This window comes from Elaeis guineensis, chromosome 3 (genome assembly GCF_000442705.2).
Source record: "Elaeis guineensis isolate ETL-2024a chromosome 3, EG11, whole genome shotgun sequence".
NCBI classification, from domain to species: Eukaryota; Viridiplantae; Streptophyta; class Magnoliopsida; order Arecales; family Arecaceae; genus Elaeis; species Elaeis guineensis.
The window spans coordinates 25,540,138-25,555,146 of record NC_025995.2 but is presented as its reverse complement, the minus strand read 5'-3'; the positions used below and the strand labels follow the sequence as shown (position 1 = coordinate 25,555,146).

The window sequence follows — 15,009 nt, the reverse complement described above, 5'->3', positions numbered from 1 at the left end:
ATATTTCTTTACGATAATTTGACCTATCTGAACGTCAGAAATCATTACTAGATGATATTTTGATTAGTGTAGAAATCGGTTCCTGTGCTATCGGCTTAGTGTTTGAACCTATAGAGTCACACACACAAGTCAGACACTGTAGGAAAGTATTAGCCTATGTTTATGTGTTTAATTTGAAAGTACTTAACTTGATTGAACATATAAGCTAACTTGATTGAAAATTAACTTATGGGTCAAACAAGATTGAAGAGGTAACTATGTCTAGCTAGCACTACATATGAGGTTCATGTTCGATCTCAGGGATGAATAATTTTTGATCTATGATCCATGGAGCATATGAAAGATTAGATTTAAGTACTAATTAATTTTAGATTAGATCTAAATTAATTAGACTTAATTGGATCCAAAATTTAAGTTAGACTTGGTATAAAAGTCTTAAAAAGTTTAAGATTGATAGCCTTTCGAAATTATTTTTAACTAGCTTCGAATTGGATTCAAATCGGATCCATTTTAGATGAGATATGAGGAATCCAACTTGCACTAAGATTTTTCTCTCTCTTGGGCCAACCAACACTTGAAATGGTGCTAGTTGTGGGCATCTCATATGGGTGCATTGTGGGCGCCTTGTGTGGTTCTATTCTATCTCATGTTGGAGTTCTTCTTTTTTAAGTATTAGATTGATTCAAAGCATGTTTAAGTTAGGAGTCCTATACTTATTGGGTCATAGGATTCATCTATAAATAGAGAGGGTCTCTACCTATAGATGCATAGCAAACAAATCAGATTGACAGAAGATAGAAAGAGAGAGAGGCGTGAGAAGAGAGAAGTCCTTCCTTCTCCCTTGGCATATCCCTTGTGGCCGCCCCCTTTCTCCTTGACGTGGGACCCATCTTGAGCGTCCTCCTTGCTGGTGTGAGGCGTCATACCAACACCTCTCCTCTCTTGTTTGATTAGGTTGCAAAGATGATTTGATCGGAGTTCATCCCACTTTCCTGTGTTGTCTGGCGTGTATGCGAAGTAGAAGGTCTACACTTCTAAGCCTCCACGACGGTTTGTTTCAGATTTTTGAAGATTTGATTTCCTATTCTACTGCTATCCAGATAAAGATTTGATCTTTATTCATATAGATTAATAAAAAAATTTTATATACAACCTGAGCTATCCAAAGAGAAACAGTTTTTCTTCCCTTCAATGTTATTAAATTTCTCAGGTTTGAGAGAATATCCTCAATAGGAAGCATAAAAAGGGACCTTATAATTTTTCTAAATAATGTTAGAAATAAAGAATAAAAAAATGGCAAAATCTTGTTCCAGGGGCACTGCAAAACAGTCAGGTCACTGGCTTGACAAGATCTAAAGTGTGTTAGGCACTGACCTTTAGAGAAATTTCGGCCATCTTTTTTTCAGCACGAGCTTCAGGCTTGATTTTCCTCTAAGATACAACAGATCCGATCTAATAGAGATGCTGTGACTCCAGCAAATCCTTGGTGAACTCATATTTGGTCAGAAGTCATCCAGAAAAGAAGATAGAAAAGAAGGAGAACACAATTAAGAGAGTAGAGGAGGAAGTAACTCCTTATTCTCAAGCTATTTTAGATTGGAGGAGAGGTTGTTATATCCAATGGATTATTTAGGGGCTCTTTTTATGAGCATCCAAAAAGACCCATTACCATCTAAATAAAATCAACCCAATAACTCTCCTCTAATGGTCAAAAAGAGGTTAAAATTTTAAACAAAAAAAATCATAATAATTAAATTATTTAATATATACTAAATATTTGAAACCGTCAAAAAAAAATCTTTGAATTTTTATTCCATATATAACAAGTTGAAGCCCATATTCCGCCAACTCTGTGGTAAATACAGTTGCCTCAAAGTCTGAAACTATGCATATTATGTTTAAGGACGTTGTCACTATCCAAGTTCCTATTTTGAATCAGAGCTCAAGAATCACAGCTCTGGCATGGAGAAAATTGTTGGACCGGTGTTTGGTCAGTGGAACATGATTAGTAAGGTGACATAGATTATCTCCTGGTTCTTAAACCTTGAATATTCTTGTCTTTATTTGTCTTGAAGAAAATGTCCTTATTAAACATATTTTGCTGCGTGAGCAGTCTATTAGCTTCACATTTTATAGACAAGTTGTGATCTGGATTTAGAGAGGAGTATATAAATTCTATAAAAGTTTGCATATCATTTACGGGCAAATTGCTTGTTCCTGACGGAACATCATCATGGCTCAGCAATGATTTATATACGAGCGACTATATATCTTTCTCTTAAAAACAGAGCCTCCTTTATCCAAATTCCATATAGTGAGGTAACGCATCCTGCTTTGATGTGCATAGAAAATGGTTACTCCAGCAAGGATCGACTATTGGACATGCATAAACTTTTCTTCCACCCATCATAATGCAGTGTCTCAGTTTTGTCACAGTTTGATGGAGATATGTTCAACCTGTGGGATGGTACTTGTGTTTTTATCTTCTACACATTCAATGTTGAAAATTAATTGCACTACTGTAAGGCCCGGCCCAAGCAACGAATCCAAAGCCCAAAACAAAAAAAAAAAAGAAAGAAAAACAGAGGAGAAGAACTTCCGAAGAGAGTCATCTTCCTCCATTCACCGGCTCCTAATCGGAGTCGGAAACAAGTTCCCTCCGGCTCTATTTAAGGAGGAGAACCCTCCTCTCTCCTCTCATCGAGAAATCTCGGGGCAAAACGACGGCAATCGTCGGAAATTCTTCATAGAGACCTGTCGCTGTCCCGTCCATTTTCTCGCCGAAAAAGCTTCACCGGCGACGGAGGTAAGCCTCCTCCTCTTCCTCTCTTCTCCCCCTTCCTTCCCGTGCCGATGTGCACGCTCGCCGACGACCGGAGTCGCCAGATTTTGTTGCGGAAGAATTTTTTTTTTTTACCGTTTTGCCGTCGCCGGTGGTCACTGCCGACCATCGGTTTGGCCCTCTTATTATCGGCGAGTCACCCCCTCCTGCCGATGGCCGCCCCACGCCGGCTGTGACGCCGGCTGGCTACCCAACGAGGGGACCTCAAGGTCCCCTGTTTTAGCCCAAAATAAGTCCACGGGAAGAAGAAAAGAAAAAGAAGAAGAAGAAGGAAAAGAAAAAGAAAAAGAAAAGAAGAAGAAAGAAAAGAAAAGAAAAACAAAAGAAAAAGGAAAAAAAAAAGAAAGAAGAAAAATAAAATGATAATAATATAATAATAATAAATAGGATTTTTTCCTCTCTCTTCTGTGAAGAAAAAGAAAAAAAAAAAGAGAGAGAAAAGAAAAGAAAAGAAAAATTATTAAATTAATTAATAAATAATGATATAAATAATAAAATATGAGAAAGAGAGTTTCTCTCTCTTCCCTCTCTCTTCAGCCTGAACTAGTATTTTCTCTCTCTAGAATTGAACTTTCTCTCTCTACTTTCTCTCTCTAGAATCCTCTCTCTAGATTATTTCTCTCTCCTAAGATTTTTAGAATTTTGAGAAGAATGATGATGAATTTAAATGATTCTCGTAATGGATTTTTGATCTGTGATCGTCGGACGATACACCGACATCCACTTTGATCAGATCAGTATTTTTTAGATTTTATTTCTCATCATCTTATTGAATTGTCCACATGATAATTTCAGCATGATTTGATCTGATTGATCGAATTTGTTGAATCATATTGTCTGAAGAATCCAAGATGAGTTTTCTCTCTCTAAAATTTTCTCTCTCTAAAATATTCTCTCTCTTGATTGATTCTCTCTCTAAAAAGGTTAGTGAATGAAGAAATTTTTTTTCAATAGTCCTGATCTGATTCTAATGAAGAATCCTGATTCATGATTGTCAGACAGCGTACTGGCACCTACCTTAATCAGACCATGAATCTTTAGATTTGATTACCCATGATTTCGATCTAGCCATGGCTTGATTTGATCATGTTGATTTCACCAATTGAGATATTAGACCAATCGTAATATTGGATTGTGTCACCTGATCAATTCGAATTGTACCTCATGAATTCTCTCTCCTCTAATTTTCTCTCTCCACTTGATTTTATGAAATCGATGAAGAAACCTCGATCCTATCACTTCGAATCTGATTTGATCTGATAGTCAAACTTTGGATCGTTTAGATCCTAATTAGATTTTGATTAGATGAAATTAGATGATCGGATCCAATCTAAACCGTTGAAATATGGTATTCGTATTCTTTCTAATTATTGAAATTGATTCTGTATAGGATTGTGGATGTTTGATCATGGGATATCGTGATATGATCTACGAACAGAATTTTTGGAAGAAAATTTATAGAATTATATGGATTTATTGGAATGCGTTCGAGGTAAGTAATGTTTCACTTTTTCTAGATTTATCGGCAAATTATAATGTATTCTTCTGACATGATTTGTGAAACGATGCATGAATTGGATGAATGGTATTTTGTTATGAAAATATCTTATTTGAAATGTTATGATGTAGCATGATTGAACATATTGATTTCATGATGCATTATATTGATTGATTTCGATACTACATGATTATATATTTTATTATCGAAATTAAAATATGAAACATGATTTATGAAGAATTATGATATAAGAAACAATAAGAATTGACAACCTGACTATGTAAAGGACCCTGCCAATGGGGGCATATACGTTGGCAATTGATTATCCTGAGGGTTTATGTCGCCAGCAAGACCAGCGATATGTCACCAGCGAGACCAGCAACAAACCACCGGCGAGACCAGCGGTTCCAAAGGACATGGCTGTCAGATGATTCGCAGCCTACCGCAAGCAGATACGCGGTATTATGACCCTGCTACAGAAAAAATGTGGTCATAGCTCATGGTTGACGAAAAAAAATTGAAGAACAAAAGAAATTAAAATCTCGAAAGAAACTTGAATTTTCGAAAAAGAAATAAATTTGGCATGAATTATATTGCATAATTAAAATTGATTTTGAATTGATGAACTCTATATGCTTATTTTCTATAAATAATTATTTACTTATATGCCTGATGAAATCTGTTGAGAAGTGATCATTGCTTACTGGGCTGTCTAGCTCATTACCTCTTATTTTACTGTTTTTATAGATGTTGAGAAATTAAGATGATACAAGATATGAATGGAAGAGTGATCAGAAGCAGTATCTTCATACTTTTATTTTAGATTGAAAGGCTTATTGAATTTGATGCAAAGCCTTTGAATTGTTGTTGAATTTATTGAGATATTAAAGAAAAAAAATTAGGTCGTTATATTTTGGATTTAAATTATTGAATAATTATTCCGCTGTTGTTTTAGGATAGCATGATAAGATGCCTTGCATGCTTATGGGAAGAGTTTTCTATGAGTATGCGGCGGTTGCCATGACCCTCGATTCATAATCTCGGGTTGGGGACATGACAATTATAGTGGTATCAGAGCATAAGTGGATAAATTATGAAACATAGAATCAGATATAGAATGGGTGTAAGTGGATAGACACCAGGGACATTATAGTGTAGATCTTTGATGATTGTAGTGGGAGAAATATTTAAAAATTTTGGTTAAACATTGAGATTATGTATAAAAGGATCGCAAGAGATTATGACATATAGAATTTAAAATATGATGGATGATCTATAGATCATGATATGATTAGTTAGATCTTGATCGAAAGTAATCACAAAAGGATTGACATAAAATTTTATTGTGCATTATGGTTATTAATTTGATCATTGGTTATTCAAGTGAATCGAAAGTTCAAATTCGATGTGAGAATAATACTATGATATTACTTCTAGTTGAGAGATTGACTATTATTGGCAAGATAAAGATTTGATAATAAAATGTTATTCCAGAATGGGCTAAGAAAAATCTTTTATGATGCTTGATTGGAATATTTATCGAAATTAAACTTGGTATGTGGATCATATATAAAATGGCATATTAGGATGAAGGCATATTTGGAGATATTGCAAAGAAGCCTATTTTTTATTGATAAAATTGATTTTGAGATTGTAGAATATTTATTGTACTAGAATCTTTAATCATCATCCTTAGATCTAGATAATGGATCTTATTATGTCTTTTGGAGACTACATGATGTGTATGAAATTTCAATTTAAAGATTTCGTATCTAAGTTGATCAAAAAATTTTCTGATATTATTGTTGAGGTTGTTAATGAAAAATTGATATCTTTAGATTAAGATAAAAAATCTGATTTATATTTATTTCAGACTAAGGGATCCATGTAAATTTTATAATTTAAAAATTTTGGATTTAGGAATTGATATGGAGTTCCTTTGCTTTTGTTAACGAGGTCCTTAATTGAATCTATTATTAAATGGAGATTTGATTTTTGAAGCTTGTATAATTGTTATGAAAGGATATTTGATAGATATTGAAGATTCTGATGATAGAAATTTAAAAAAAATAATAATAATAATAATGATTTGAAATTCATATATATTCAGATTATGTCCAAATTTGATGGAGCATCGAAGGATTTTCTCGTTGATTTGACTTATAAAGATTTTTGATTTGAAAATTATCGAATTGAATTGATATGAGAATTGAGATTTGATTCATATTGATTATAGTAAATCTATATGATGGTTTAAATATGATATTGAACTCAAGGGTTAATCAAGATTTTTGTATACCGATAAAAGTATGAATGAGAATCGAAAGTTAATCTTTGACTTTAATTGAAATTTGAAATTTTAGATCTTTTCTATTGATAAGGTAAAGAAATAATTTGATCAAACTTTTTTTTGGTGAACCTAAAAAATTTTGATTGTTAGATCAGAGTGCGCAGCAGAAGCATGGTAATCTGGATTATTTTGAGTAAGCCAGGAATGTTGACCCTTTGAGTTAAGAAATTATGATAGATGATATGGTTTGATACAAAAAAAAAATTATTGATATTAGAAAGAATAATATTAAAAAAAATAATACAATAAGAATTTGATAATGAATCGATTAATTAAGAGTTGTTAATGTTTAGATAAAGAAAATTGATATACTTACTTAGAATAGAGACATTGAAAAATATAGTTTTGATTTAGATCAATTTTTGAGTTATTGATTTTTATTATGGAATGACTTAATGGTAAAATTTGCTTCAAGAATTAGAATATTTAAGAGTTTGAGGGTTTGAGTAAGAAAATTTTGATGACTAGAAAATAGTGATATTGATTCAATCAACAATGGTGATACTGATCTTTATGAAATGACTTAATGATGAAGTTGTATCGAGAATTAAAATATCAAAAGTTCGAGAATGAGATGATAAATCTTCAACCTTTGAAAGTATGAATAAGAGAAAATATTTTTGAATTTTGATTGATTGGGATGTCATCATATGATTCATAGAAGTATGTTTTCCTATCTTATGATGGATTGAAATTAAGAGTGGTTAATATTTTAAAATAAATAAATAAATGATGATGAATGAAGTTCTTATGCAAGAATAGAGACATTGACCTTTTTCTATTCACAAGAGATAGATTTGATTTTAATTTGAGTCATGAGATATTGAATATTAATTTTTACAGGAAATGAGATCATAATTTCGAAATCTTGAAATATTGAAAATCTTTGAGATGTTGATCTTGATAAATAAGAAAATGGATGGTTCCGTTCAGATAGATATTTGATGTACCAACTTTTTCTTATGAAATGATTTAAGAATGAATTTATATCAAGAATTAGAATATCGAAATATTTGTGGATGAGATTCAAGTAAGAAACTATGAAGACTTAGGCAAGAAAAATTTCGAGAACGAAATTTCTTTTAGAGGGGAAGAATGTGAGGCCCGGCCCAAGCAACGAATCCAAAGCCCAAAATAAAAAAAAAAAGGAAGGAAAACAGAGAAGAACTCCCGAAGGGAGTCTTCTTCCTCCGTTCACCGGCTCCTAATCGGAGTCGGAAACAAGTTCCCTCCAGCTCTATTTAAGGAGGAGAACCCTCCTCTCTCCTCTCATCGAGAAATCTCGGGGCAAAACGGCGGCAATCGTCGGAAATTCTTTACGGAGACCCGTCACTGTGCCGTCCATTTTCTCGCCGGAAAAGCTTCACCGGCGACGGAGGTAAGCCTCCTCCTCTTCCTCTCTTCTCCCCCTTCCTTCCCGTGCCGATGTGCACGCTCACCGATGACCGGAGTCGCCGGATTTTGTTGCGGAAGAATTTTCTTTTTTTGTCGTTTTGCCGTCGCCGGTGGTCACCGCCGACCACCGGTTTGGCCCTCTTCTTATCGGCGAGTCACCCCCTCTTGCCGACTGCCGTCCCACGCCGGCTGTGCCGCCGGCCGGCCACCCAACGAGGGGACCTCAAGGTCCCCTGTTTCAGCCCAAAATAAGTCCACGGGAAGAAGAAAAGAAAAAGAAGAAGAAGAAGGAAAAGAAAAAGAAAAAGAAAAGAAGAAGAAGGAAAAGAAAAGAAAAAGAAAAGAAAAAGAAGAAAAAGAAAAGAAAAAGGAAAAGAAAAAAAAAAGAAAGAAGAAAAATAAAATGATAATAATATAATAATAATAAATAGGATTTTCTCCTCTCTCTTCCGTGAAGAAAAAGAAAAAAAAAAGAGAGAGAGAAAAGAAAAGAAAAGAAAAATTATTAAATTAATTAATAAATAATGATATAAATAATAAAATATGAGAAAGAGAGTTTCTCTCTCTTCCCTCTCTCTCTTCAGACTGAACTAGTATTTTCTCTCTCTAGAATTGGACTTTCTCTCTCTAATTTCTCTCTCTAAAATTCTCTCTCTAGATTATTTCTCTCTCCTAAGATTTTTAGAATTTTGAGAAGAATGATGATGAATTTAAATGATTCTCGTAATGGATTTTTGATCTGTGATCGTCGGACGATACACCGACATCCACTTTGATCAGATCAGGTATTTTTTAGATTTTATTTCTCATCATCTTATTGAATTGTCCACATGATAATTTCAGCATGATTTGATTTGATTGATCGAATTTGTTGAATCATATTGTCTGAAGAATCCAAGATGAGTTTTCTCTCTCTAGAATTTTCTCTCTCTAAAGTATTCTCTCTCTTGATTGATTCTCTCTCTAAAAAGGTTAGTGAATGAAGAAATTTTTTTTCAATAGTCCTGATCTGATTCTAATGAAGAATCCTGATCCATGATTGTCAGACAGCGTACTGGCACCCACCTTAATCAGACCATGAATCTTTAGATTTGATTACCCATGATTTCGATCTAGCCATGGCTTGATTTGATCATGTTGATTTCACCAATTGAGATATTAGACCAATCGTAATGTTGGATTGTGTCACCTGATCAATTCGAATTGTATCTCATGAATTCTCTCTCCTCTGATTTTCTCTCTCCACTTGATTTTATGAAATCGATGAAGAAACCTCGATCCTATCACTTCGAATCTGATTTGATCTGATAGTCAAACTTTGGATCATTTAGATCCTAATTAGATTTTGATTAGATGAAATTAGATGATCGGATCCAATCTAAATCGTTGAAATATGGTATTCGTATTCTTTCTAATTATTGAAATTGATTCTGTATAGGATTGTGGATGTTTGATCATGGGATATCGCGATATGATCTACGAACAGAATTTTTGGAAGAAAATTTATAGAATTATATGGATTTATTGGAATGCGTTCGAGGTAAGTAATGTTTCACTTTTTCTAGATTTATCGGCAAATTATAATGTATTCTTCTGACATGATTTGTGAAACGATGCATGAATTGGATGAATGATATTTTGTTATGAAAATATCTTATTTGAAATGTTATGATGTAGCATGATTGAACATATTGATTTTATGATACATTATATTGATTGATTTCGATACTACATGATTATATATTTTATTATCGAAATTAGAATATGAAACATGATTTATGAAGAATTATGATATAAGAAACAATAAGAATTGACAACCTGACTATGTAAAGAACCCTGTCAATGGGGGCATATACGTTGGCAATTGATTGTCCTAAGGGTTTATGTCGCCAGCAAGATCAGCGATATGTCGCCAGCGAGACCAGCGACAAACCGCCAGCGAGACCAGCGGTTCCAAAGGACATGGCTGCCAGATGATTCGCAGCCTACCGCAAGCAGATACGCGGTATTATGACCCTGCCACAGAAAAAATGTGGTTATAGCTCATGGTTGACGAAAAGAAATTGAAGAACAAAATAAATTGAAATCTCGAAAGAAACTTGAATTTTCAGAAAAGAAATAAATTTGGCATGAATTATATTGCATAATTGAAATTGATTTTGAATTGATGAACTCTATATGCTTATTTTCTATAAATGATTATTTACTTATATGCCTGATGAAATCTGTTGAGAAGTGATCATTGCTTACTGGGCTGTCTAGCTCATTACCTCTTATTTTACTGTTTTTACAGATGTTGAGAAATTAAGATGATACAAGATATGAATGGAAGAGTGATCAGAAGTAGTATCTTCATACTTTTATTTTAGGTTGAAAGGCTTATTGAATTTGATGCAAAGCCTTTGAATTGTTATTGAATTTATTGAGATATTAAAGAAAAAAATTTAGGTCGTTATGTTTTGGATTTAAATTATTGAATAATTATTCCGCTGCTATTTTAGGATAGCATGATAAGATGTCTTGCATGCTTATGGGAAGAGTTTTCTATGAGTATGCGGCGATTGCCATGACCCTCGATTCACAATCTCGGGTTGGGGGCGTGATAACTACAATATCAGAACATAGCTAAATTTGCTATTAACCTTGAAGGTATGCAATGGCGACCCAATAATCGATATTCAGGCAGCTTACTTAGGGACTCTTGTTAATGATCCGCGAGATGTACGAAAGTATTCTGATGCGGCACTAGCTCGTCAAGGCATTAAGGGAAAACAACTGCAGTTCCTAATAGTAATTTTACCTGATGCTAATAATATTTATGATACGCACAAACTGGGACAACTATGAAGTCCGGAAGTTATTTCTGGTCTAGGTTGGTACAAACAGAACTTTTATACTGCTTTGTATCATTACAGGAAGGATCAAGAGAATATGCGAAACGAAGCTAAGGATAGTATCACAATGCTGCTTACAGAAAAACATTTTTAACGCAAAACCAAAATATCTAGGTAATCTGGCATTGAAGAGTAATGTCAAGGTATGTGATCTGTCTTCATTCTATTTTGCTAGTCTGGCTACTGAAATTTCAACGTACTTTCTCTCTTAACTGAATAGGTTGGAGGACGAAATACCATGCTTGAAAATTCCATTAATACACGACTTGTTCAACATGTTCCTACAATTGTCTTCAGAGCTGACGTGTCACAACCCCCTCCTGGAGAGGATCATTCATCTTCTTCAATTGCTGCGGTTTGTCTCATTATTGTTTATTATTCTTTGCCTTTCATCTCAATTTATACCTGCTAATAATGCCTTGCTTGCATGCCTACAATAGTTTTGATTTGTTCAAACAGTATAGAAAACTATTTAGCTTCATCAGTTTTTTATACGTATTATGTGTTTCTTTTCCAGATATCATCATGTCAGTTGGTTCGGGTATTTTAAAAATGTAATGAATGTGGTTAATGAGCAATATGTAGTTTGTCGCTTCAATTGATTGGCCTGAGGTGTCGGACTACAGTTGTGTAATCTCTTCCCAGCCACATTGGCAAGAAATAATCCAGGACTTGTATAAAGAAGAGATGGATCATCAAAAGGGTGTAGTGCATGGAGGAATGATTAGGCAAGTTAAAACTAATGCTGGCAAAAGCTGTAAGACATGCAATCCTAAATTTTGATGTTCTTTTCTTGTTTTCAAGGGAACTTCTGGTTGCTTTTCAGCGTACAACAGGCCAGTGGTCACAATCCATCATATTCTACAGGTTCTTGCTAGTTTACTAATGAAATATTCTCTGTTAGTATAATCAATCAAGGAAATAACTTAATTTCTTTCATACACAGGTATGGTCTGAGTGAAGGACAGCTCCAACGTGTCTTGCTTCATGAATTTATTGCAATTTGGAAGGTAAAGTTCCTTGCCCATGTCTTTGTAGTTTTGTGACTGATACAGCTAGAACTAGGGAATATATGTAGTTATGCACTTGAGCAACCGGGATTGAACTGGGCAGTGGTAATGGGAGAGGTTTTGGAGAGGTAGTGATTCATTCACCATTGGGGTTTATTGTGAAAGGGAAGAGGAGAGTTGGGGACACTTGAGAGGCAAACTAGACAGGTTCCAGATATTTTTGAATTGGATGGAGGATGTTGCCCTGTTGATCATGAGATGTTAATTCAAGAACCTGTACAGCATGCATATTATGATATAATTAAAAAAGTGTCAGACTTTGTGAATTGAGGAATTTAGGAGGGACATCCAGGACATTATATTTTTTTATTTGTATAAATCAGCTGGAGAAATTTTGCTGTCAGCAGGTATATATGCGTAGAATAGGAATATATTGTTATCATATTAAACTAATTATGTTTTTCGAAGTCTTTCTTTCCATTCTAGGCTTGTTATTCATTGGACGGAGTACATTCCTCGAATAACATTTGTGATGATACAAAAAAGACATCACATATACTAGGACTGGCAAAATATGATTCGATCCACCAATTCGATCCGTGTTCGATTCACCATAAATAGGTTTGGATTTAGACTAAACGGGTTTGGATCATAAATGGATCAATCCATTTAACCCGTTTAATAAGTGGGTTGGATTTGGGTTTTAGATATCTGATCTATTTAATCCGTTTAATATTCAGATTGGGTTGAGTCAGATAACCTATTTAACCTGTTTAATTTATTTAATATCTTTCTGATCCATTTAACCCGATATGTTTAATCTGTTTAACCCATTTACGACCCGTTTAATCTGTTTGAAACCTGTTTAATCTATTTTTGACCCATTTAATCCGATCTGTTTAATCTGTTTAACCCGTTTAATCTGTTTAATCCATTTAATCTAATTTAACCTATTTAATAAATGGATTAAACGGCTTGGATCGGATTATCTGTTTAATAAATAGATCAGGTTCAAGTTTGAATTTTTGACCCATTTAATAAATAGGTTGGGTTTGAGTTGATGATTTTTTAATCTGATCTATTTATGATCCGATCCGTTTATGATCCGATTCAATCCGATTGCCACCCCTAACATATGCTTATTTTTAGACATGCATGCTAAACCCAATAAAACAGATAAAAGTGGAAGTATTGCACCTGGTAGGATATGATGACCAAGGTTGATGTTTGTTTATTTAGAGACAATTATAACTTAAAATTTATTGTGCTCATATATGGTGGTGGATAAAAAAAATCTGTTACCCAATGGAGTTTAATTTTTACCTCTGTAGTCATGCAGATATTCAAGTAATTATATTTAGTTGGATATTTTATGGAATTTGCATCCATACAATAATATTTGTAGACTCTTTGAGATAATAATTAGTTTCCTTTTTTGTTCTCTTGAAATTTGTTTAGGGAACAAGTAGGTTGATCTATTATCATGTACTCTAGGATGATAATGACTTTATGGTTGATGCATTATAGATGTTAACTTACAACCTATATTGCATGTGAGTTCACTTCTTAGCATAATTATTTGAAAAATATAATAGCTTTATGAAATGTGAATTAGTAGTCTCGTATTTAACTTTTCATGACTAAGTTATATTGCTTATATACTGTAGGTATGCTCAATGCATTCGGTCTATTTCAATAGATAAGTTTTTTGAGCATTCTATGTGAACATATTAGTAGCCCACAATAAGAGCTGATTATGGGTTGGGCTTTGTGCCTAAACTCTATTTATTGTTAGTTGGGCTTTGGTCTGGGCCTATATAAAATTTGATATTTTTTGGGCCCAAATCCAGCCCATGATCAGGTCTAGCCACAACCTATGTAGAATTTGTTTCTTACAAGTTTGTGTCCATGCTAGTTCCTCTTGTGTACTATATATGAACATCTACCTATTTTTAGGGCAAGATTTATAATCAAGCTGATATGCTAGATGGTGGATCAATATCCGCAAGTGAGAGAAATACTCGGAAAAAGAGGGTTGAGGTCCAACCCCTTTCTAGCATAAAAGAAAATGTGAAGGATGTTATGTATTTTTGTTGAAAGATGTGGCAGGTTTCAGCATGGGAATCATTCTCACTGTTCTTTGGAGACATTCTTAGACTGAAATTTTGAGCGATTAGCCCTGAAAGTTGTTTAGGTTATACAACTTGTTGCTTTATTAATCTTTGGTTTTTGGCATTAGTGATGTAGCAACAACTTTGGAAGGGTATTTGTATCCAAAACATCTTTTGTTGTGCCCATATGCAAATTTCATTTAACATGTTTTAAGTTTACTTTTATGCTATGATGATGTATGAGTAAGAGAGTTTTTTCTTGAATCCTCAATGAAAAGGGAATTCCCGGGCATAGTCTATGCAATTCCTCTTTAGGGAAATACTTCATTGTAGAAGTTTCAATTTGCTTGCTATCGAATTTTGATTCTGTTAGGTTTTAAGAATGGAGGTCTCAGCCATCTTAATAGGTGGGTGATACTAAGATAAACCATGGATCTAAATTATCTAGGCTAAAATAGAAATTTGGCAAAAGTAGGAAAGGATTTCACTGATAACATATATATATATATATATATATATATATATATATATATATATATATATATATATATATATATATATATATATTCTGTGAAAGAGTATCATGGTGTTGTCAAAATCCTCCCAACATTCTACGTATCGAATCGGCTACTCAGATTCGTCGGAAGAAGAAGCCTCCCGATTTTTTTTCTTTTCTTCAAAGCTTTTCAACCCTCCAGACGCCATCTCTTCCCCACTCTCCCTATCGCCACCTCCCACCGTTCTCCACCATCACCTTCTTTCTCATCATCACCGACGTCGGCCCGCCCTTTCGATCTCCCTGAGGCACAGCATCCCTGCCCGCACCGTCATGGCCGAGCTCTTCGGCAAGACCACCTGCTGCTGGCGCAGCCGGGGGGATTTGCCACAAAAGAAAGCTGGGTTGCATCT

At 34.2% G+C, this 15,009-nt stretch overlaps 1 pseudogene; it reads left to right on the top strand.

Annotated features, from left to right (window-relative positions):
* LOC140856217 (protein argonaute MEL1-like) overlaps positions 1-12,551 on the top strand; it is a 59,247-nt pseudogene extending 46,696 nt beyond the window's left edge.
* Positions 12,552-15,009: the final 2,458 nt, after the last annotated feature.